The 22,042-nt window shown below is 35.7% G+C and overlaps 1 long non-coding RNA gene and 1 pseudogene across 2 annotated transcripts; both read left to right on the top strand.

Annotated features, from left to right (window-relative positions):
- The first annotated feature begins 9,917 nt into the window (after positions 1 to 9,917).
- On the top strand, positions 9,918 to 14,233 carry LOC145061751 (uncharacterized). Of its 2 annotated transcripts, XR_013687303.1 has the most exons (6): positions 9,918 to 10,217; positions 10,616 to 10,703; positions 11,030 to 11,132; positions 11,320 to 11,408; positions 11,712 to 12,032; positions 13,522 to 14,233. It is a non-coding gene; the product is annotated as an uncharacterized LOC145061751 (long non-coding RNA). The 2 variants fall into 2 exon arrangements; XR_013687302.1 differs by having other exon boundaries at positions 11,712 to 14,233.
- Positions 14,234 to 19,196: 4,963 nt separating this feature from the next.
- Positions 19,197 to 20,930, top strand: LOC145062017 (putative receptor-like protein kinase At5g20050 pseudogene; annotated as a pseudogene).
- The last annotated feature ends 1,112 nt before the right edge of the window (positions 20,931 to 22,042 follow it).

A 22,042-nucleotide genomic window follows, 5' to 3' on the forward strand; every position in this document is an offset into this window, starting at 1 on the left:
ACTAAGTGGTTACTCAAATTTCCCACTTATTTGTAGATGACATTTATATTCATACCATATGATATTTACTAATTTTTGTTATCTTTATTATTATTTCCTAGAAACAATATTTCATAATATGTTAGTAAAATATCATTTTCATAGAATAATAATTGTCGAATTAAATAAAAGTCTTAATATTTATTAATAATCATATTACTCTAATAATAATCAATTAGTAGTAAGTTGCTATAAGGTGTGACCATATACGATCATATGTCATTATCAAATATCAATTTATAATGACTCCTGAACATAAAGATCTTTCAAGTAAAAATGTGTTTATCACTTCATTTTAAATAATTATTTTTATTATAGTAAAAAAAACTTGGATCCCACTAACCTCTTTATCCCCTCAAATACATTGACCCTATATCCCTTTATACCTTCCACTTAAATTGGTATTCCACCTTCCTCCTCCCCTTCTGCTGCTGTAACATCCCAAAAATCCGTACTAAAATTTTTTCTTTAAATCATTACTAAAACCATTTTTATAAAAAACATATCATAAAGCATAACATAATTTAGAGTGTTAATTCCAAAACATAATTTCATTATCAGAGTAAAACATCCCAGGCTGACTAATCAATGGTGTGTGCCATGCGATCACCCCGGGCTCTTCCCTCCGCTACCGGAAGTACCTGAAAACAAAACTGAAAACCGTAAGCACGAAGCTTAGTAAGTTCCCCCAACCTACCACATACCCTGCATAAACACATACTACACATATTGGGCCACGCCCGCTATTCCGGGCCTCGCCCACTACAACGGCCCCGCCTGGCTTCGAGCCCCGCTCGGATACAGATCTGTTTCTCTTAGGCCCCGTCTGTCTCTGGGCCCCGCCCGCTAACCACATAATACAATTAGCATATAACACATAACTGAACATACCCTACTGTAATCCTGTCCTTAGGCCTCGCCCCTATCTTGTCACTAGTGAGTCATGGAACCCCGTCCAAGCTCCTACTGTAAGTGAGATACGGGCCCACGCCCACACTCACTCCATACCTATCTCGGGCATCACCCATGCTCTGCTACTAATGAGATATGGAACACCGTCCATACTCTGCTATTGGTGAGATACGGGACCTTGCCCACACTCACCTTGCTACCAGGCACATATATGCATCACAGAGACAACAAGTATACTCTATCATGCAAACCATTCCTTGGGCACCCGCCCGACATCGGACCTTGATCCTACATATCATAATAGCAAATAGTGCCTAGGGCTAACCCCCGGGTCTTCCTACTCATAACTACATGGGCCGACATTGTGGCCTTAGACCCATTCACACAAAAGGGAAACTCACCTACACTGTGGAACTCTTGCTGATAACCCTATGACTGCTGACTGAAAATTCTCTGAACCGCTGCTCCACTAGCTCCCCGACCTACCAATATCAATATACATAACACTTAGATCCAAACAGAACTCTTAGAATCCGTTTAAGTCCACTCTTGCCAAAGTCAAATTCATGGTCAAAGTCAACCCTCTTGACTGACTCTACTCGCCGAGTCACCCCAAGACTCGTTGAGTCCATGAATTCAGAAACTCCCATAAAACGACTCAACTCGTCGAGTCACCCCAAGACTCGTCGAGTTCAACGATCTGTGAGTCTCATCCTGCCCAACTCATTGAGTCACCACTCAACTCACCGATCTAAGTCTTAACCAGAAAAGGTTGAGGTTCTGCGATCCAACTCGTCGAGTCCAAGAACAGAATCGCCGAGTCCATGGAAATATTCAACAGACTCGCCGAGTTGTTCTTCCAACTCGTCGAGTTCTTGCCTATCTTCATCCAACTCGCCGAGTCCACCCATGTGACTCGCCGAGTAGCTTCAGTTCTTAATCCATATAGTGGCTTTTCGAGCCATGCAGGGGCTCCATCTTGTAGATCCACCCTTCCAAAGTATATTCCTCACGTAAAGTTGCAAACTTTATGTGAAACTAAGGGGCTATAGGCTTAGAACACTCTTGAGCTAGGGTTAGTGACAAAGGGGCTTCACCAACAACTTATTGGCATAAACTTTATGGCTTTCTGGATCCTTAATTGCCTAGATCTGAGGTAGTAACCTCAGATCTACTCCAAACTCGAAATAAACCTTCTCCATACTCAAAATGCCAAAATCTCAATCATAAGATAGATCTTAATGCAATAAGGTCAGCTTATTACCTCAAAGGATCTGAAAAGTCACACCAACTCTGTATCCAAGGCTTCCTCTTGCACCACTATGAACCTCCTTCTCTTCCAAACTTCAAATCACTTCACCAAGGCTAGATCTTTCTCAAAATGGATATGGTGGCTAGGGTTCGGTATTTTGGGTGAGAGAGACTGTATAGGAACCTTAGGGAAGAGAATGGGACGTTTAAATAGGGCACCAAGTCCCGAACTTAGGGTTTTCCCAATCCAGACCGGACTCGCCGAGTCCACTCTCCGACTCGTCGAGTCGGTCACTTACTCTTTAACCCGAATCCCGCTCGGACTCGTCGAGTACACCTATGGACTCGACGAGTTGACCCCTTCACTTAGGGTTTTCCTTTCTTTTCTTAGTCTTTCTGATTCTGGGTGTTACAGCTACCGAAGCTTTCGACAACATCATTGATCTTGCTGGCATGTGAAAGATTTGTTAGTTGCCTCATTCGACCGCCACCTCATCTCTTTCAGTCACGTACACCACTAACATCATCGTTGCCATCAACCGGTATGTGAAAGATTCGTCGGTTGGATCAATTGGAGCTAACACCACCGCAACCGTCAAACTTCTTCTCTATCACTAATCTATGTTATGAATCACTAGAACCTCGCCTTGAACCACATCCTTCCATTTGGACTATTGCCTTCTACAAAAAAAATATGGTCTCCCTATGATTTGGTTTAGACCACCCTATGTAACATTCATAAAATTTCACAAAAATTTAAACTTTTCTAAACCAACCAAAAATCATAACTGTTTACATAATAGTTTTCAAAACGTGTTTATCATTAGAGTTTTTCCCAAAATCCCAAAACATAACATGAGGAGGTACTTGAAACATAATCCAAAACTGTAAGCCCAAAGCTTAGTGAGTTTCCCCCAAAGTACCAACACAACACAAAACTAGAATAATACAATATGGCCTTCACCTTTCCGCGATCCTCATAGGTACCTAAAACATAATCCAAAACTGTAAGCCCAAAGCTTAGTGAGTTTCCCCCAAAGTACCAACACAACACAAAACTAGAATAATACAATAAACATCATGCATACAAAGCCTTCGGTCTGACTAGAATGCCCACCCGCCTACAGTCTATCTAGTACGCTCACAGAACCTTCAGCATGACTACTACACTACCTCGGGCCTTCAGCTAATCTAGAACGTTATATGGGCCTTCGGCCTGATTGGGACACCCCACTGACCTTCAGTCTATCCGGGATGCCCTAGTTCTATTGGCCTTCAGCATAGATCAGGAATGCCTCAACCCAACCACACATAACATGTCGACATATACATAACAAATAATTATATAACCAATCAACAGACAAACAGATAGATCTTATAGATCACTAAGCATAACATCATCCTATCTACCAGGATATCAAGATACAGATTTACCAGATCACTACAATACTCAATCATGCAATAATCAACATAACAATCCAAAAGGGTCGGCCTTGGTGCCTTCGACCCAACAAGTGCAGTGAGGAACACTCACCTCACACTAACGAATCGCACAGAAAACCTCCAGCTGCCAGCCCACTAAAACTCCGAACTATCACAGCAAATAAACATCCAATTAACAATTGGATTACCATCCTTGACTAATGACCCAGACCTAGCGTAAATCGCCACTTTACCCTATCCGTAATTGGGCCAAGACCTAGGCCCAATTCTTGATCCAAAAGCCCAAAATTATACAAGGCCCATTATTGGACTAATTTTCCAAATTGGGCCCAAACCCGTGTTAGGCCTTATCCTAAGGTCCAACTCTTCTCTTGGCCCAAAACACTCATACTCAGGAAGTCCAATGAGGGCCCAAATCATTTAAGCCCAAAAGGAGGCCCAAAACTCGAAGCCCAAACTCAAAAATACACAGACGACGTATGATGGGCGTACTTCGGAGGTACGTAAGGGGTACGTGAGCCTCGCATTGACCACCATTGGGGTGGTTAACTGAGTACGCGGGGCGTACTCCTCCCTACTTTGGGTGTTCCCTCACAGATCCGAAAGTCCATTAAGTGCTTAATGGCTTAAGCACTTAAGCCTATATTACAGATCCATGGTCCAAATGCACCTTAGAGTCATAAAGTCTCCAGCTTTATGACTTTAGACGTCAAAAAGTTCTTAATACAAGGTCTTAATTCATTACGACCCTTCTACCAAATGCACGAGACACTTCTAGCCATTGGGACCTCATTTTTACGATTAAGGACCCTTCCAAGGATCTGAAAGGACAACTCAAAATATCCAGAACATGTCATGCTCAATATAGAGCATTTGGGACCAAAAAGAAGCATAAAAAGAACCCAACAAGAGATCTAATCATAAAGGTATGAAGTTTATACCTTTAGATGATGGAGAATGAAGCCAAATTCCTAGATCCAAGCCTTGCCTCACGTTCCCAAGCTTCTTGATGCACTTCCTTTGTCTCTAAATCACCAAGGATACACTTTAGGGCTCTCACTATCACTCAAGGGGGATAGGGTTTTGCAAGAACAACTCAGGGACTTGGAGGGTGAAAGGATAAGGGCAAATGGTGCATAATGATGTTCAAATACTCCTCAAACCCTAAAATTTAGGGTTTCACCCGGACACTAGTATGCCCAACGTACTCACATTTACGCTCAACATACACCTCCTGCCCCAAAATTTACCAATTTGCCACTAGGGCTTCTTAGGGCTAATTCTAACAAATTCCAAGGACCAAAAAGACATAATTAAAATCAAGTGAATGATTTGAAAATACCTGAAATCCGGGATGTTACACCCTATCAGACACTTTGGTTTATCCGATGGTTTGGTTTCTGTAAAGGGTTTCTTGATCTACTTTCATAGGTGATTTCCTTCGGTTTTGATTTTCCTGGTTTGCTTCAGATTTGCTATTTTCTTAGGTTTAATTTTCTTAGATTTCCACAATAATTTGCTTCAAATATGGTTCCTAATTTGATTTTCTTATAGTTTGCTTCAAATCTGGTCCCAATCAATTGTGCTTTTCACCACTTCCTTTTCAATCCAATTTGCTGGCAGTCTTGCCGGAAAAGATGAAGGGGGTGATGATGGTTCGTTGGAAGAAGATTGGAAGAAAAGTGGGAGGGTGGGTGGGTTGGGTGGAGGGGACCAAAGACGCAACAAAACCAAACCATAAGGATCATAAGGATCAGGGCCGGTCCATTGATTTTCAATGCCCGGGGCGAGATAATAAAATCATGCCCCCTTATTTGTGCTTTACGATAGACCAAACACAAATATAAATATCTTTTAAAAATAAGAGTGATAGATTTTATAATCAAACAAAATATGTATTAACACAAACAAAAACCTACAAAAACTATCTTATTAGTAATTGCAAGACCATAGTCGGATATCATACGATAATCAATCGCATGTTCTAGTAGTTCCAAATATACATTTCAAAATACTTTGTATATAAAAGAAACAAGAACATAAAATACAAAGGTTTTACGTTAGAATTTGCACAATCTATTAAAGACGAGTCATTTGGATGGAAAGGAAATTGATTAGAGCTTTAGTGCAAGCAACAATGGTGTCAAGCAATCTCATAATACCCTGTGCATACAATTAAAAATCAAAGTCGTATTATTATAAAATATTTAAAATATGTACCTTATTAGGCTTGAAATTTAACCAAAGACCCTTGGAAATATACAAACAAAGAATAAGATCCACTGTACAAGTACACATTACAAAACATAATAATGGTTTTTAATAAAAGAATACATAAAGGCTCTATATTAATATAAATTAAGTGACTTAACCAATAAGCAAATGATATCTTTATAAGGCTTAACAACAAGAACACTATTGTTGTGTAATGTAAATACTACAAATTTGACACTAGAAAATAAAACTCAGTTCATTATTACCCCACACACACAATCCTGAGGGCAAATAAGTCCAATCCTTTCTATAACAAGTTAACAACCAAGTAAAATTCACATCCATTCTTATTATCTACAACATCAAACATCAACTATCTCACCTTCTTGTTCTATAACAATGATTGTAAATAAACCAATATCATCACATTACAACCTCGTGAATAATTCCATCATTCTTTCTTCATTGCACTGCTTGGCCTTTCCATTTTACACTAAAAACTAGAAGATAAAACACACTTCCAAAACCCTTGAAAAGAAAACAAGAACAGAAAGATAAAAACTTGAGAATTTCACAAAACTAATCACCGATTAGACTTAGAAACAGAAATAGAGGAATTCATCCATGTGTTAATAAACATATTTTGTTTACCATTATTGCCTGCTTGAATCTGCAATGCGTTCGAGATTTCAAGGCTTCTCAATGCATTCGAAATTTGAAGGCTTCATAGTTCAACTTTCAAACGAAGGGGCAGAGGCTATTACCATGATTGTAAATAAACCAATATCATCACATTACAACCTCATGAATAATTCCATCATTCTTTCTTCACTGCATTGCTTGGCCTTTCCAGTTTACACTAAAAACTAGAAGATAAAACACACTTCCAAAACCCTTGAAAAGAAAACAAGAACAGAAAGATAAAAACTTGAGAATTTCACAAAACTAATCACCGATTAGACTTAGAAACAGAAATAGAGGAATTCATCCATGTTTAATAAACATATTTTGTTTACCATTATTGCCTGCTTGAATCTGCAATGCGTTCGAGATTTCAAGGCTTCTCAATGCGTTCGAAATTTGAAGGCTTCATAGTTCAACTTTCAAACGAAGGGGCAGAGGCTATTATGGTGTCTCCTCGATTTCCCAAACACGTGCAATTCCTTCGGTCTTCCAAAATTAATGTCATAGACTTGTAGCACATTTTCATTTGTCGCACTTCAAGTCGATGCGTTGAATGTTGGTGGCTTTACGCATCCTTCCCTAAGTTAGACTCACTTGGATGGATTAACATTTGGCCCATAATCAATATAAGACCACTAGACATGAATCAAACTGATGCCCCAGCCTTCTTGATGCCCTGGGTTGTGGCCCATCTCGCCCAGCCCTTGGGCCGGCCCTGATAAGGATTGTCCAAGTTAAAAGAAAATTTTATGGACCATTAACGTAGTTTAATCATTAAAATATGTTTTTTTATTTAAAAAATACGTTTACGTATAAAATGATATTACATTGCTATGATTTTAAAACATATTTTTACGTTTCATATAAAAATAAGTTTTTCTTTTTTCACATAGGAAAAAAAGTTTTTTTCACATATTTTTTTATGTGAAATATGTTTTTTATATATTTAAAAAATAAGTTTTCATATAAAATATTATTACATTGTATAATCCGAAAATATACTTTTAAATACATAAAAAAAAACGTGATAACATATTATATAAAAACGTAATCCTAAAAAAACAACAAAAAAGTTTTTTGTATATGCAAGTATTAAGGTGTTGTTTGTTTTTTAAAAAAAACACTTATGACCATTTATTGTTGCGCTACGCAGCACTTGGTCATTCACAGCTGTTTGTTTTTCAGAAGACTTCTAGCTTAAAAACGGTTGTGCGTGTACTGCGTGGCGCAACACTTGACCCTCTACTTCAAACATTTTCACACCTTACTTTAACTTATTGCAGCAATCTACAGTGGTTAAAAAACAAACAGATTTTTTATTATATATTGGAGTCGTTGGTCCTCCACTTCTACTACAGAGGGTTGCAGAAGTGGTCTGTAGACTTCAGACATTTTCGTTTCGGAAAAACAATCGGCACCTTAGTTGATTTAAAGCGAATATGCAAGTTTTTTTTTTTTTTTTTTACGTTTTCGTATAATATGTTATCACGTTAATGTTTTTCGTATAATATATTATCACGTTAACATTTTTACGTAAAAAATACTTGCATATTCGCTTTAAATCACCTAAAGACGTTAAGATAATGTAAAAGTATATTTTAAGATTATAATAACATAATAATCTATTATACAAAAATGTATTTTTTAAATACATAAAAAACATACTTCACATAAAATAAATATATATAAAAAAACTTTTTTTTTACGTTTTTTTAGGATTACATTTTTGTATAATATGTGATTACGTTTTTTTATGTATTTAAAAATATATTTTCGGATTATAACAATGTAATAATATTTTATACGAAAACATATTTTTTAAGTATATAAGAAAACATATTTTACATAAAATAAATACGTAAAAAAACTTTTTTTCTATGTGAAAAAAAAACTTATTTTCATATGAAAACGTAAAAATACATTTTACGATCATAACAATGTAATAACATTTTATATGAAAACATATTTTTTAAATACTTAAAAAACATATTTTACATGAAATAAATACGTAAAAAAATCTTTTTTTCAACATGAAAGAAAAAAAAACTTATTTCTATATGAAAACGTAAAAACATGTTTTAGGATAATAGCAATGTCGTAACATATTATACGAAAACATATTTTTTAAAATACATAAAAATATATATTTTTTACGTAAAACAAATACGTAAACAAAACAAATAAATTTTTTGTAGTTTTTTTTACAATACGTTAAAAATCTATTTTATTTTATTAAAGAAAGTTTTTTTTTGTAAAAATATGTTTTTTAATTATTATTATTATTATTATTATTGTATTTACAATTTTAGATAACATTAGTTAGTTTTCAGAAATATAAAACAAGTGTGGGTTAAGTCTTGTTCGCTAGAGCTTTGGTTGATTAAGGAGTAGGTTAGGAGGTCCCAAGATCAAATTCTCTTATTCTTTTTTTTTTTCTAGCATTTATATTATTTTAAAACAAATTACAAAATGGTCCCTGTGGTTTACCAAATGTTATGAATTCAGTCTGTTTATACTTGAAAAGACTAGCATTTATATTATTTTAAAACAAATTACAAAATGGTTGTCCCTCTGGTTTACCAAATGATACGAATTCAGTCCATTTATACTTGAAAATACGAAAATGTCTTTACAAATTCAGTACCTAACAATTGGATACTAACGATGTTAGCAAAAATGGTAATCCATGCAAGTTTTGCTAACCACAATGACCATTTGCATAAAAAAAAATTAACAGTGACTGACTTTGTTACTTTTGACAAACCAGAAAATCTTATTTGGTCAAGAAAAGTCATAAAGTGGAATTTGGCCAGTCAAAAGTAACCCTTAAAACATCATATACAGTAAGTAACAATAAGTTTATACCTTAATAAGCATTTAAACTAAAATGTTGAATTTTAAGAGGTATAACTCTTAAAACATCATATACAATAAGTTTATGCATTAAATCTTATTTGGTCAAGAAAAGTCATAAAGTCAAAGGGTGAGAATGGGTCATTCGATTCGAATTTTTCTGAAAGCTCGCATAGAATGCATTTGACCAGATGAAGTCTGTTGAATCCGAGATCTTGGCAAATATACGTGGAATCTGGCCAGTCTCCCATATCAGCGCCTTTTTGTGGAGCACTTGAACTTCATCTCCACACTCTTTCACCGCCTTCCTCAATCTCTCTTCTTCCCTCTAAGAGAAACCGTAAACGTCACCTTCAACAATCTATCCCCTTCAACTAGATTTAGGGGGTGTTTGACTTAGCTTTTCACAGCCAAAAATCTTTTTTGAAAAAGAAAAAAAAGCAAAAGATGTTTCTTAAATTAATTTTAAAAAGCTACTTTTGAAGTTTTTATATAAAGAAAATAACTTTTTAGAAAATTCAGTTTCAAAAAAGGCACTACCTTCTACCACCACTATCACCGTGAGAATATCTTCCAACCACCGACCCACCTCATTGCTACTACACCAACAGAAACCTTAGCCTCTACTTTGTTACTTTCTTTCTTTCCAGAACACCGTGCTCCGTCAGCACCATCCAACGCCAATCTTTTCCTCATTCACCATCAAACTTGGTATTGTTTGTCGTCAACTTCTAGATCTGAGAAAAATCGAAGGAGATACAGAGAAACGCATAGATGGGAAATATGAAGGCTGATGGAGGTCTGCAACCTGGATCAAAAAGGTGGGCTTTTTTATTAATGATAAAATGTGACGTTTTTTTTACCTTTTCTTTTTCAGGTTTCTTTTGATATAATATAAAATCGGAAGAGTAGCAAGAAATGAAAATCTCGATTTAATTTGTTTTTAGACAAACCCCTCTTTATCAGATACTCCCAAAAGTAATTTTTATTTGTGATCATTTTTGCTGGATGTTGTCTTATGAAACATTACAAAAACATCATAAACATTTTCTAACTTGAAATTTTGCTTGTTTGAAAGATTTTTGCTTTTAGGGGTTTTACTGTTGATGCAAGTTATGGAAAGATTGCAATAAAAGTTATATTTTGTCTTAATTAACATGCATATAACATATAAATTTGCTAAAGTTTATACTCATTATTGTTTAACATTTTGTTTCAGCAACCCAAATGACTATTAATGACCATTGAAATTGATGAAGGACTAGAGAGGTGGAAGATCCTATTCTTTCAACATCATTCTCAACATTGTAAGGGCTATTAAGGATTCTCAATTCTACCATGTTTAACATTTAGTTTTAGCAAACAAAACTATATGTCTTGTGTTTGTCAAAGATATACATTATTTAGCTATTTTTTGATTTAAATGATTTACAAAAAATCATTTATTTCCGGAAAGAAGATTATTTTTTATTTCATTTATGTGGTTATAAAGTTTGTAGATGTTGTATATGTGTATGTATTTGTTTATGTATCTATGTGTCTATCTATTTGTGTTTATATATGTATCAGTTTATGTATAATAAATAATTCATGGGAAAAACAAGTTCTTAATTTGATTTTAATTTTTTCTCAGATTTGGAAACAAATGAGTGCTTGGAGAGGCATAGTAGATGTTGGCATGCCAAAGATCGTACTTGAGATGCTTGAAAGAGGGGTGCTTGAGAATACTTCTTAAGGTATGTTAAAATGGTTTATGATCCTTATGTTTGTTTGAGTTCATTTCAACTATTTTTGAGTTTTTATGTTCCTTTGTTTTTCATTTATATTGCTTAGTTATTCCAATGGTTTTCTTGGTCTTTAAATGAACACCATTTTTCCATGAAATTGCTCAATATCTAACCACATCGTGATATTATCTTGTAGCAAAGTGAGCACATTCCATCTGAAGATACACTTAAAGCAGCTTGAAAAGTTAAAAAAGGAATCGCTACACATGCTCAAACATTGTTTAGGTAATCATGTTGTGTAATTTATGAAAATATATAAATCAGTAACAACCAAATAGAGCCACGTCATTTGTTATATGGTTTCAGTTTTACATAATTTAAGTTATCTTATCTTTCACTGGTTGTTTCATTAGAAAATTTATATTATCTTATATAAATAGATTGCCCCTAACTAAGGTGCTGTTTGTTTTTTCGAAGCGAAAATGTCTTAAGTCTGTGGACCACCTCTGCAATCCTCTGTAGCAGAAGAGGTGGAACAAAAGGCTGCAACATTTAATAAAAAGTTTGTTTGTTTTTTAACGTCTGCAGACTGCTGCAGTAAGTTAAAGTAAGGCGCGAAGAGGTTTGAAGCAGTTGGTTTAGTGCTGCGCCACGCAGCATACGCGCAACAGTTTTTAAGTCAGAAGTCTTCAGGAAAACAAACAGCTGCGAAATGTCAAGTGCTGCGCAGCGCAGCAATAAGTGGTTTGAAGTGGTTTTTTTTAAAAAAACAAACAGCACCTAAGAGTCAGAGGGGATGTCGGATGGTGTAAATTAAATTATGCTTCTTTTATCTTATTGAACATAACCAAACTTTAAGGCAGGCCAAGAGCATAATTGGATGTAACAAGGAGCATGCATTCAGTTGAGGTAGTTTCTTTTAGTTGTTTTACTAGGGACATTTACTTTCATTGTATTTCTGTTAGAAAGCTGTTTGTTTAATCTATTATTCACACCATCTATTTTTGAAAAATGCAAGTACAAGTAATGCACTTTAATTTTAAAATAAAACAAAGCACATGAGACAATATAGTTTTATGTTTTTTGAATTTACTTTTAAAAAGTTTAGTTTCTTATTTGGAACATGATATTTCTTGCATTAAGCACCATTCTTTAATTTCTTTCCATTAAAACAAAAATAGTAATCTACTTACATTTTTGTTTTGTATTTCAAAATTATTGTTCATTGCTATTACTTGCGTGATAGCAACTTACATAATTTTAATGTATTTACCCATAAAAAAAGTAAGCTTTCCTTTGGAATTTTGGATTTAGCCACTGTATAAGATTAAACCATATGCCCTTTTACATACATTGACTATCCTTATTGTGGTTCAGATCCTTGTTAAAAGAATAACTCATGGATTTTCAAAATGTTATGAATTGGCTTGATCATGTAACCACCCTCATATAGACTATCTTTTTTAATGTATGATATAATCTTATCTTATATTTCCCTATTTCTCATAAATATTGTAATATTTTCAAATATACTTCCTACATGATTCACATAATCACATGACTATGGGTGACAAATTGAATTACTAAAAAAACATCCCTGTTGCCTATAATTGGTTTTGATTACAATTCTCGGCCAAATTAAGTAATTATATTTTAAATCTTTACATATTTATGGTTTCTTATTTAAAAATTGGCATTTACTTTTGTTTAAACTGTGAAGCTTATAAATTATATAGTGTAAATGTTTTTTATTTGTTAACTTATTTATGTTTTTGAGACGTTGATTTTTTGATGATTTTCAGGAGAATAAGCTTCGGCTAAAATTTGGAATACACTTAAAATAAAGTTGGATATTTTGTTCCAATCTAATTTGTTTTTTTTCCATGCCCACTACATAAATTTTCTAAAAGGATATTACTTCATAGTAACATTTAAAGAGAAACATATTATAAATTTATAATACTGGAAGTTATATAGATAACTGTGTTAGTTTTTTTTTTATTTAAAGACTGAAACATAATAACGTTGTAATGCATATAATAAAAAAAAACGTTTAATTTACAATATGACTGTTACGAATGGTATTTATGAATTTAATATTTAATATTTAATATAGTCGGAAAGTATCAACACCCAAACAAATAAGCTATACAAATAACATGTCTGGTCCGCCTCATCGGGCCTTCAGCCTATCTGGACCGCTCCTGAGCCTTCGGTATGACTAGGCCGTCTCGCAGGGCCTACAGCCTATCCGGACCATAATAGATTATTTTATTTACTTTTTTATAGTTTATTTTAGTTTATTTCATCCTAATTTAGATAATTTCCATGCATATTTTCCTTTTTGTTATTTTATGACTATTTCGGGTACTTTCGAATTTTGAGAGTATAATTGCAGGTTTTCGGGTCTAGCGGAGCGGGAGTGTCGGGAATGGAAAGCGATGGGAATTGGTAGACAACAAGGATCTTAGGCTTGATGGGTGGTGGAGATGATGCATGAAGCAAGCTTGATGATTATTTGAAGGCTTTGAGAGAAATAAACTTTAAATTTGTAAGATGCGGGAGTATATTCAAGCGTGTGTAGATTATTAACCGAGCGAGTTTGGATCATTTGGAGAAGCCAAATTGGGTTTAAATTGAAGAAAACTTGAAGAAAATGGGCTAGGAGCTGATTAGACTCGAATTAGGCTAAGTGGGCTAAGCTATGGAGGCCTAAACCTCAAAGATGCTACATCCAGGGACCCCCCGTGCAACAGCACGCGGGTCGCGCAACCTTCTGTAGGGGCAATTCTGGAAATGTTTTTTTTGAGCTATATGGGGAAGGTTGGTGTGCCATTTTTGCACTCTTGGACATCCGATTTTTTAGCGTTCTTTTTGGAGTTTTGGAGATTTTTGAAGGCCAAGAACACCTCAAGAACATCATCTTTTCACCTCTTTATTCTTGTTAAATGTTTGGTACAATCTTCTCTAACTTTGTTTTCTTGATTTTAGTCATGCTTGGCTAGACAAATCTTGGTTGACTTTGGTGAAATCCTTTGAATATGTGTTGAATGTTGAAGATTCCATGAACTTGTGTTTGAATCTTTATGAAAGTGTTTTGTGTTTTAACATCTTATCATTACTTGTATGTTTTTATTCATGAGTTTAAATGTGTTTGTGGTGATTAGTTGGCTAATTTCTTGATTAAGTAAAAGATCTTCAAATTAGCAAGCAACAAGTGATTTTTGTGTTAGCTTTGCTTCACACAACCATAAAAACATTTCCTCCAACATGGTAGTGAAAGCATTTGACTCCTCATGGATAAGGTGACTTTTTGGTTCTTAATGCTAGTTAACTTTAATTAATTACATGCTTAATAGAAATTGTGACTTTGACTAAGGAAATTGTTATGAGCTTCTCTAACCATTTTAACAACTAAGAAAAGTCTAGGTAATCTCAAGCTTCTTGGGTTACTATAGCCAAATTAAGGATTTAAAACAAGTATTGCACAATTGGATTCTAATGATATGTTCATCAAAAGTCAAAGTGAGGAAACCTTAAGTCAACCATCATTCCCTTATTGATTTTACATCAAACTCTTATTTTCGTTGAAATTGTCTATTTAAATCTTAGTTTAGTTCTAGTTTATTTCAAGTATTTCAAAAGACCAATCCCCCCATTTTTAATTTATTGTCATTTTACAAGTATTTTTACAAAGAGATTTTTCATAGAGTTATAAAATTGAACCAATCTTCGTGGATTCGATCCCTTTACCACTATACACTATTTTAGTGTGTAATATTTAGGGTTATTAATTTTGTTGGCCTCGACAACCACCAGACCGCTCCCGAGCCTTCGGCATGAATGGACCGCCTCGCAAGGCCTACAGCCTATCCAGACCGTTCACTGGGCCTTCAGCCTGACTGGTCCACCTAGCAGGACCTTCAGTCTATCTGGGCCGCCTTAGGTCTGTTGGCCTTCAGCACAATGCAGGACCGTCTCAACCCGACCACACACACACATGTTGACATATACATAACAAATAAGCATGCATATAGTATACCAATATAAATATTACAGGGTTTGTTGACTGGCAGCACAAAGCTGTACAGTCTCAACCCAACCACACTACATCAACACATGCTACTAGAAGCATTATAGCCAGAACAGATAACAGACAGATCTAGCATATCACTAAGCATAACATCATCCTATCTACCAGGATACCGATCTATCAGATCACCATAACATACAAGCATACGATAAACAAGGATAAAAATCCAAAGGGCCGACCTTGGTGCCTTCTGATGGGTTTCGAGCAATACATCATTCCTATGGTGTACATGCAAACCCTAATAGCTTTTGGATCTAGTTTGTCTAATGAACATGCAATTGAATATCCAAAACTATAAACCCTAGATCTAGCATACAATTAATCATATTAACACAAAATAGGGTTTAGATTTGACATTAGATTGTTATATAGAAATAACAATCAATCCTTAGCTTAAGAAAGCTTAGTGCCTCAAGTGTTGCACCTCTAATGGAGTCACAAACACCACTAAGCAAAAAGAATGAAGAAGGAAGAGAGGGGAGGCACCAAAAACGGTTGGAAACCCTAATCCAAGTGTTGGTCACGTTTTTGGTGTCTAAGGGCTCCTTATATACTTAGGCAATTAGGGTTATCAAGCTAGGAAACCCTAATTTGACTGCTTAAGCCCTAAGCAGCCCATGGACTCCTTTACAAGCCCTGGACGATTTCTAATGGGTTTCCCCATGGAATTCGTCCACTCCACTTCTATGGAGTCCATAAGCCATCTATGTAATTATCTTATAATTACACAATAAGTCCCTTAAGTTTAATTAATCTCTTTTAGCCACAAAATTAATTCTTAATTAATTATTGACTAATATTAATTATGATTTCTCCTTTAATATATTATTCTAATAATATATTAATAAATCATAATTAAACCTTTCTCTCCTTAATTCATCCTACATATTGCTATGGTGAAGGCAACCCAAAAGGATCATGCTCATAACCGGGTCAAGTACATACCAAAATAGTTATGGACTTAGACACTAATCCAACACCTTCGACTCATAAGTACGGTGAGGAAAGCTCACCTCAAATGGTAGACAAATCCTACAACTGCTACTGCTGAGAAGCGACTCCAAACACTGAGCAAAAACCTTAAAAAAAACAAAAAAATTCATTAATACTCATGGCTAATCCAACATAGGGCCCAACAATGACCTAGCCAACCAGGCCCAATATTAACCCAAGCCCATTGAGACCATAAGGCTCAATTACCAACTAGGCGCTCTAAGCCCCAAATGCAAACTGGGCCCACAAGGCCCAACTCCAAACTCCTTAGGCCCAAACTGGGAAATTCAATCAGATCAGTCCACACATGGCCCAAAACAGAAAGCCCAAACCCTATTACCAAGTCCAAGATCAAAAGCCCAAAAGTCCACTGGTGACACGAACGTTGGGCGTTCCCTTGTGGAGCGTTTGGCATTCGTCAGTCGTCACTAGACCATCCATCGGGAAACCAGACCGGAACACGCGGCGTTCCCTAACCTTACACACGGCGTTCCTGGCCAAAAACCAAAAATGCACAAATGACTTAATTGCTTAAACCCAACGTCCAGAACTTCCAAATAGGTCTATATCAGTGTCTTAATACATAAAGTTAACCACTTGGCACCTTTACATTGTCCAAAAAGGTCCCAAACATGATTCCAAACACCCAAATTTCACAAAGTGACCAATAACTCAAACATGGGAGGACTTAATGCATCAAGACTCCAACTTTAACTCAAAACCAACTCAAAAAAGGCAATCAACAAATCTTAGGCTCTTGGAGTGACTCAAACTCACAAAGAGCCTCAAAAGACCATAACATACATACTTTAAGTCCCAACTTAGATCTATGATGTAGAAGCACCAAGATGAGAACTTTATACCTTCAATAGGTTGGAAATGATGTAAAACCTCTAGATCTACAAGCTCTCATCAATCCCCTGCTTCTTCTCTAAACACCTTCTTCTTTAAAATCACCCAAATAACACCAAAATGCTCAAAGGCTAAAAATGCATGCAAGAGGCTTACAATTTCGTTCTTAGGGTTAGATAGGATGGAGTTTGAAGGAAATGAGGGTTTGAGGTGAGTTAAGGTGTTTAAATACGGTTCAAGACCAAAAAATTAGGGTTTAATCTGCCCAGAAGAATGCAGGGCGTTCCCAAATGCACCGGCGTCCATAACACCCAAGTACACTATGCGTACACATATCGTATGCCCCGCGTACCCGGTTCGGTCCAATCCCTTCTAACTTCAAATTGTCATAACTTCTTCATTATAACTTCGATTTTGACGTTCTTTATATCTACGAACAGGTAACGAGAAGCCCTACACTTATATTAACTTTATTTAGTCTGAAAACCAACTAAACTAAAATCCAAAATTCATAAAAGGCCCGAACCAACACCTTACCGATACCCTTGGCTCTAAAGAACAACCTGAACCCTTTCATCACATAACCAACATCACCCACATACAAAGGGGTATACATCTTTCTTCCCTAAGGCCCTAAACCTTATGATAGCTGATGATTGGGCCGCATCCCCGAATCACAAAGCGATTCGGAACCGATTGTTATATATATATATATATATATATATATATATATATATATATATATATATATATATATATATATGGTAAGGGATGAGATTTAGAACCGAAATCGGAACTGTTAGAACCGGAACATGTAAAACCGGTATGGGTCCCGGGTTTAAAAAATTACTTTATCTCGGTTCCGGGTTTCAGGTCCGGGTAAACCGGGTTTAAGAACCGGAACCGTGTTAGGATCCGGAACCGATTTTAGGGGCCGGAACCGGTTTCTGTGAAAATTTTAAAACATGCATATCTCATACGTTTGAAGTCGGATTGGCATGACGTTTTTTCCAGAGTGTAGTTTATAGTTTTTACATGATTTTAGACTATAATGTTGTCATTTTCGGGTTTATATTCATTGACTTACAGTATTTCAAAATCGGGATATTAAAGTTGTAAGTTTTATGTTTTTCAGTTTTTTTGTATTTTATGATAGATTTAAAACATACATATTTCATTCGTTTGAAGTCATATTGACATGAGGTTTTTTCCAAAGTGTAGTTTATAGTTTGTATATGATTTTAGATTATAATAATTACATTTTTGGGTTTATATTCATTTACTTATAGTCTCTCAATGTCAGGATATCATAGTTGGAATTTTTATGTTTTTCAGCTTTCTTTGTATTCTGTAATAGTTTTAAAACATGCATATCTAATTCGTTTGAAGTCGGAATAACATGCGAGTTTTTTCAAAGTGTAGTACAGAGTTTGTACATGATTTTAGACTATAATTTTGTTATTTTTTATTTCATATTCATTGATTTAAAGTCTCCCAAAGTCGGGATATCAAAGCTGCGATTTTTTTCAGCTTTATTTTTGTATTCTTTGAAATTTTAAAACATGCATATCTAATTCGTTTGAAGTCGAATTATCATGAAGTTTTTTGCAACGTGTAGTTTAGAGTTTGTACATGGTTTCAGACTATAATTTTGTCATTTTTTGTTTAATGTTCAATGACTTACAGTCTCCCGAAGTTGGGATATCAAAGTTGAAAATTTTCAAAGTTCAACCACTAACTAATTATCAAAAAATTTCGGTTTTCCCGGGTTTTCCAATTATACACCCACTTTACCTGGTTTCATCCGACCTACTTTGATATTTCCAGGTTTTTCGGTTCTAGACCCACTTTACCTGGTACGTTACCCAGAACCGAAACGGAACCGGTTCCTATATACGGGTCCGGTTTTCGATCCTATAAAATCTCGTTAAACAGTTCTAGGGTTTTCTGGGTCCAGTTCTACCAGTCTGGGTTTGGACCCACTCTCCTTAATATATGGTATAATGGTACGTTAACACTTTTGCATACATCTTTTAATTAATTTTTTTTACAAGTAAAAGTCACCACGGCTATAAACTCAAACCAATGAAGGTTTTTATATATCTATTATATTAAATAAAGACTTTACAAGGGTCAAAGTCAACCCTCAATAAGTTCAAACTTCAAACACACCAGTCTTGATAACTTCAAAGTTCAAAATAGCTACGAGATCTTCATCAATGGAGGACAGAAATGCTAACATAATCGGCGGTATATCTATCATCAATCTCATCGTATTCATCATAATTGCCAGAATCATTCTCAAACTCACCGAACCGTTTTTCTTGATACTCGGAGCCTGTGTCGCTGCTATCCTCGCCATCATCGTTTTCTACTTCATCAGGCGCCGTTTTCAAAGCAGGAGGCGGAATCTGGAGACTATAATTGCTTCCGAAGGTAAAGAGTTGCGAATCGAGTATAGTTTTCTCCGGAAGGTAGCCGGACTTCCGACGAAATTCCGGTCAAAGGAGCTTGAAGAAGCCACCGACAACTGGAAGTCGATGATCGGACAAGGAGCTTCGGGATCTGTTTTCAAAGGAAGCTTAAAGGATGGTACGGCCGTTGCGGTGAAGAGGATCCAACATGGAGAGGAAAGAGGGGGAAATGAATTCAGATCTGAAATCTCCGCCATAGCTAGCGTACAACACGTAAACCTTGTACGCCTCTTTGGATACTGCGTTCAGAGTAACAATCTCCATTTTCTCGTATACGATTTCATTCCAAATGGCGCCTTATCGAACTGGATATTCCCACGCCCTTCCTCCGCCATGATTAACAACAATTGTGGCGGATGCTTGTCGTGGCAACAGCGATTGAAAGTCGCAACCGACGTAGCAAAAGCCCTATCCTACCTACATCACGATTGCCGGTCGAAAGTCCTCCACCTCGACGTTAAGCCGGAGAACATCCTCCTTGACAAAAACTACAACGCGATCGTCTCCGACTTCGGAATATCAAAGCTCATGAATCCAGACGACAGTAGAGTCGTAGCATCAATGAGAGGTACAAGAGGCTACATAGCTCCGGAATGGTTGCTCGGCCTAGGAATCTCGGAGAAATCAGACGTGTTCAGCTACGGTATAGTTTTACTCGAGCTCATCGGCGGGAGAAGGAGCGTGAGGTCGATTGACGTCGTCGACGGTAACGGATCAAAGAGGAAGTTTGAGTATTTTCCGAAGATGGTGACGGAGAAATTAAAAGCAGGAAAGATCATGGAGGTGGTTGATCAACGGTTGTTAGATCTCGGCGACATTGATGAAAACGAAGTAAGAAAAATGGTACACGTAGCATTATGGTGCATACAACACAAGGCGAGACGGAGGCCGAGCATGGTGCAAGTGGTGAAGTGGTTGGAAGGGCTGGCGGCGGTGGAGCAGCCACCGGAGACTACGATGATGGTGGTTGACCTACTTGCTATAGGGAACGATGAACATGGTGACGAAGGGGGATGGCAGAATCGTAATAAAAGAAGAAAGCCAGGGGTTGTTGCTAGAGTAGCTTCACAAATAACTGGCTGCCTACCCTTGGCACCAATTTCAACAACGTCGGCATACAGGTCAAAATCGTTCACCTATACAATGTCTATAATTACTCCTAGATAGATACTACATATTTTATTATTTTATTTCATTTCATTTGAGTAAAAGTAAAACCGGAACGTGTCGTTTTTGAGTAAAAGAAACCCATTTCGGTTTTAGGTTTTCTGGGTTTTGATCATTTTTATATTATTTTTTTGGTGTGAAAACTGAAAAATTAGTATAACAACAGCTCAATTAAAGTGTATATGTAAAGTAATACAAAGAAAAGATAACGGGTTTCGTGTTGCTAGTTTTCTGGGTTTTATGGTTGAAACATTCTTATCGAAAATTTCTGATTAGCTATAATAGGTTTTATTTAGTGTAATTTAACTGAATTTTATTATATTGTGATGTTTGGCTTAATTTTAAGATACATATACCATAACCATACATATATGAAACTCCCAACATGCAAAAACTATGCAACGAAAAGCCTTCATAACGTCGTACAAAACAAACGCGCTCCTACATAATGTTGTCATTTCATTCATTGTTTTCACAACCCTCCACATATACAAAGGCTTTGGAAAAGTATAAAATCAATCTCAAATCAAAATTCACAAAAGAGCTGCTTCTTTATGTTGTAATATTAGTCTTTATATAAGATTTTAACATTTTTTTGTACACAATTACAAATAATCTTACAAATATTTTCAAAAAAATGCCATTGTCACTGATATTTTGTAGCTACAGTTACCACTTGATATGGCATATCGTGTAGTTGTTGACTTGAATTTTTGGTTGATGTGAATAGCCACGTCAACACTTCAATGAAAAAAGAGAGGAAACATAGCTCATCTTTTAAAGAATTAACCGCATTTCTTGCATCAAGTTTTATTTAGACCATTCGACATTAAACATAAGTGACATTGTTGCCAAAGCGAAGAATTTCTTTTTGCAAGTTTGATCGTAACCATTAAAATGTTTGACAAAGCTTCAACACCAAGGAAAGATTGTGATTTGCCTCATTCATATGTTATACTTGCAAAGAGAAGTAAAAAAGGTAGGAAGTAGTGAGTGTATTATGTTTGAGATGTTAGAGAGCGTTTTTCAATGGTGTGATAAAACTAACATAGACAATACTTATTTATACTAGGAAAGGAGGGGAAAAGTGGTCATTTATGCCAAAAAAAAAAAAAAAAAAAAAAAAAAAAAAAAAAAAAAAAAAAACTCCACTTGATTACTTCTTGGAACAAAATAAAAATGTATTTAACGGCTAGTTCTTGTGAACTGAATCCCAAATCAATTTCTATCAAACCGCAACCAACGACCATAAACTAAAATAGGTACTAACCATTAGTTCTACTCTAAATCATGCTCTAAATCAGACAGACTTGTGCCGATTGGACTATGAACTGATTTCA

This window comes from Lactuca serriola, chromosome 7 (assembly GCF_051521515.1).
Source record: "Lactuca serriola cultivar US96UC23 chromosome 7, Lser_US96UC23_V15, whole genome shotgun sequence".
Classification (NCBI taxonomy): domain Eukaryota; kingdom Viridiplantae; phylum Streptophyta; class Magnoliopsida; order Asterales; family Asteraceae; genus Lactuca; species Lactuca serriola.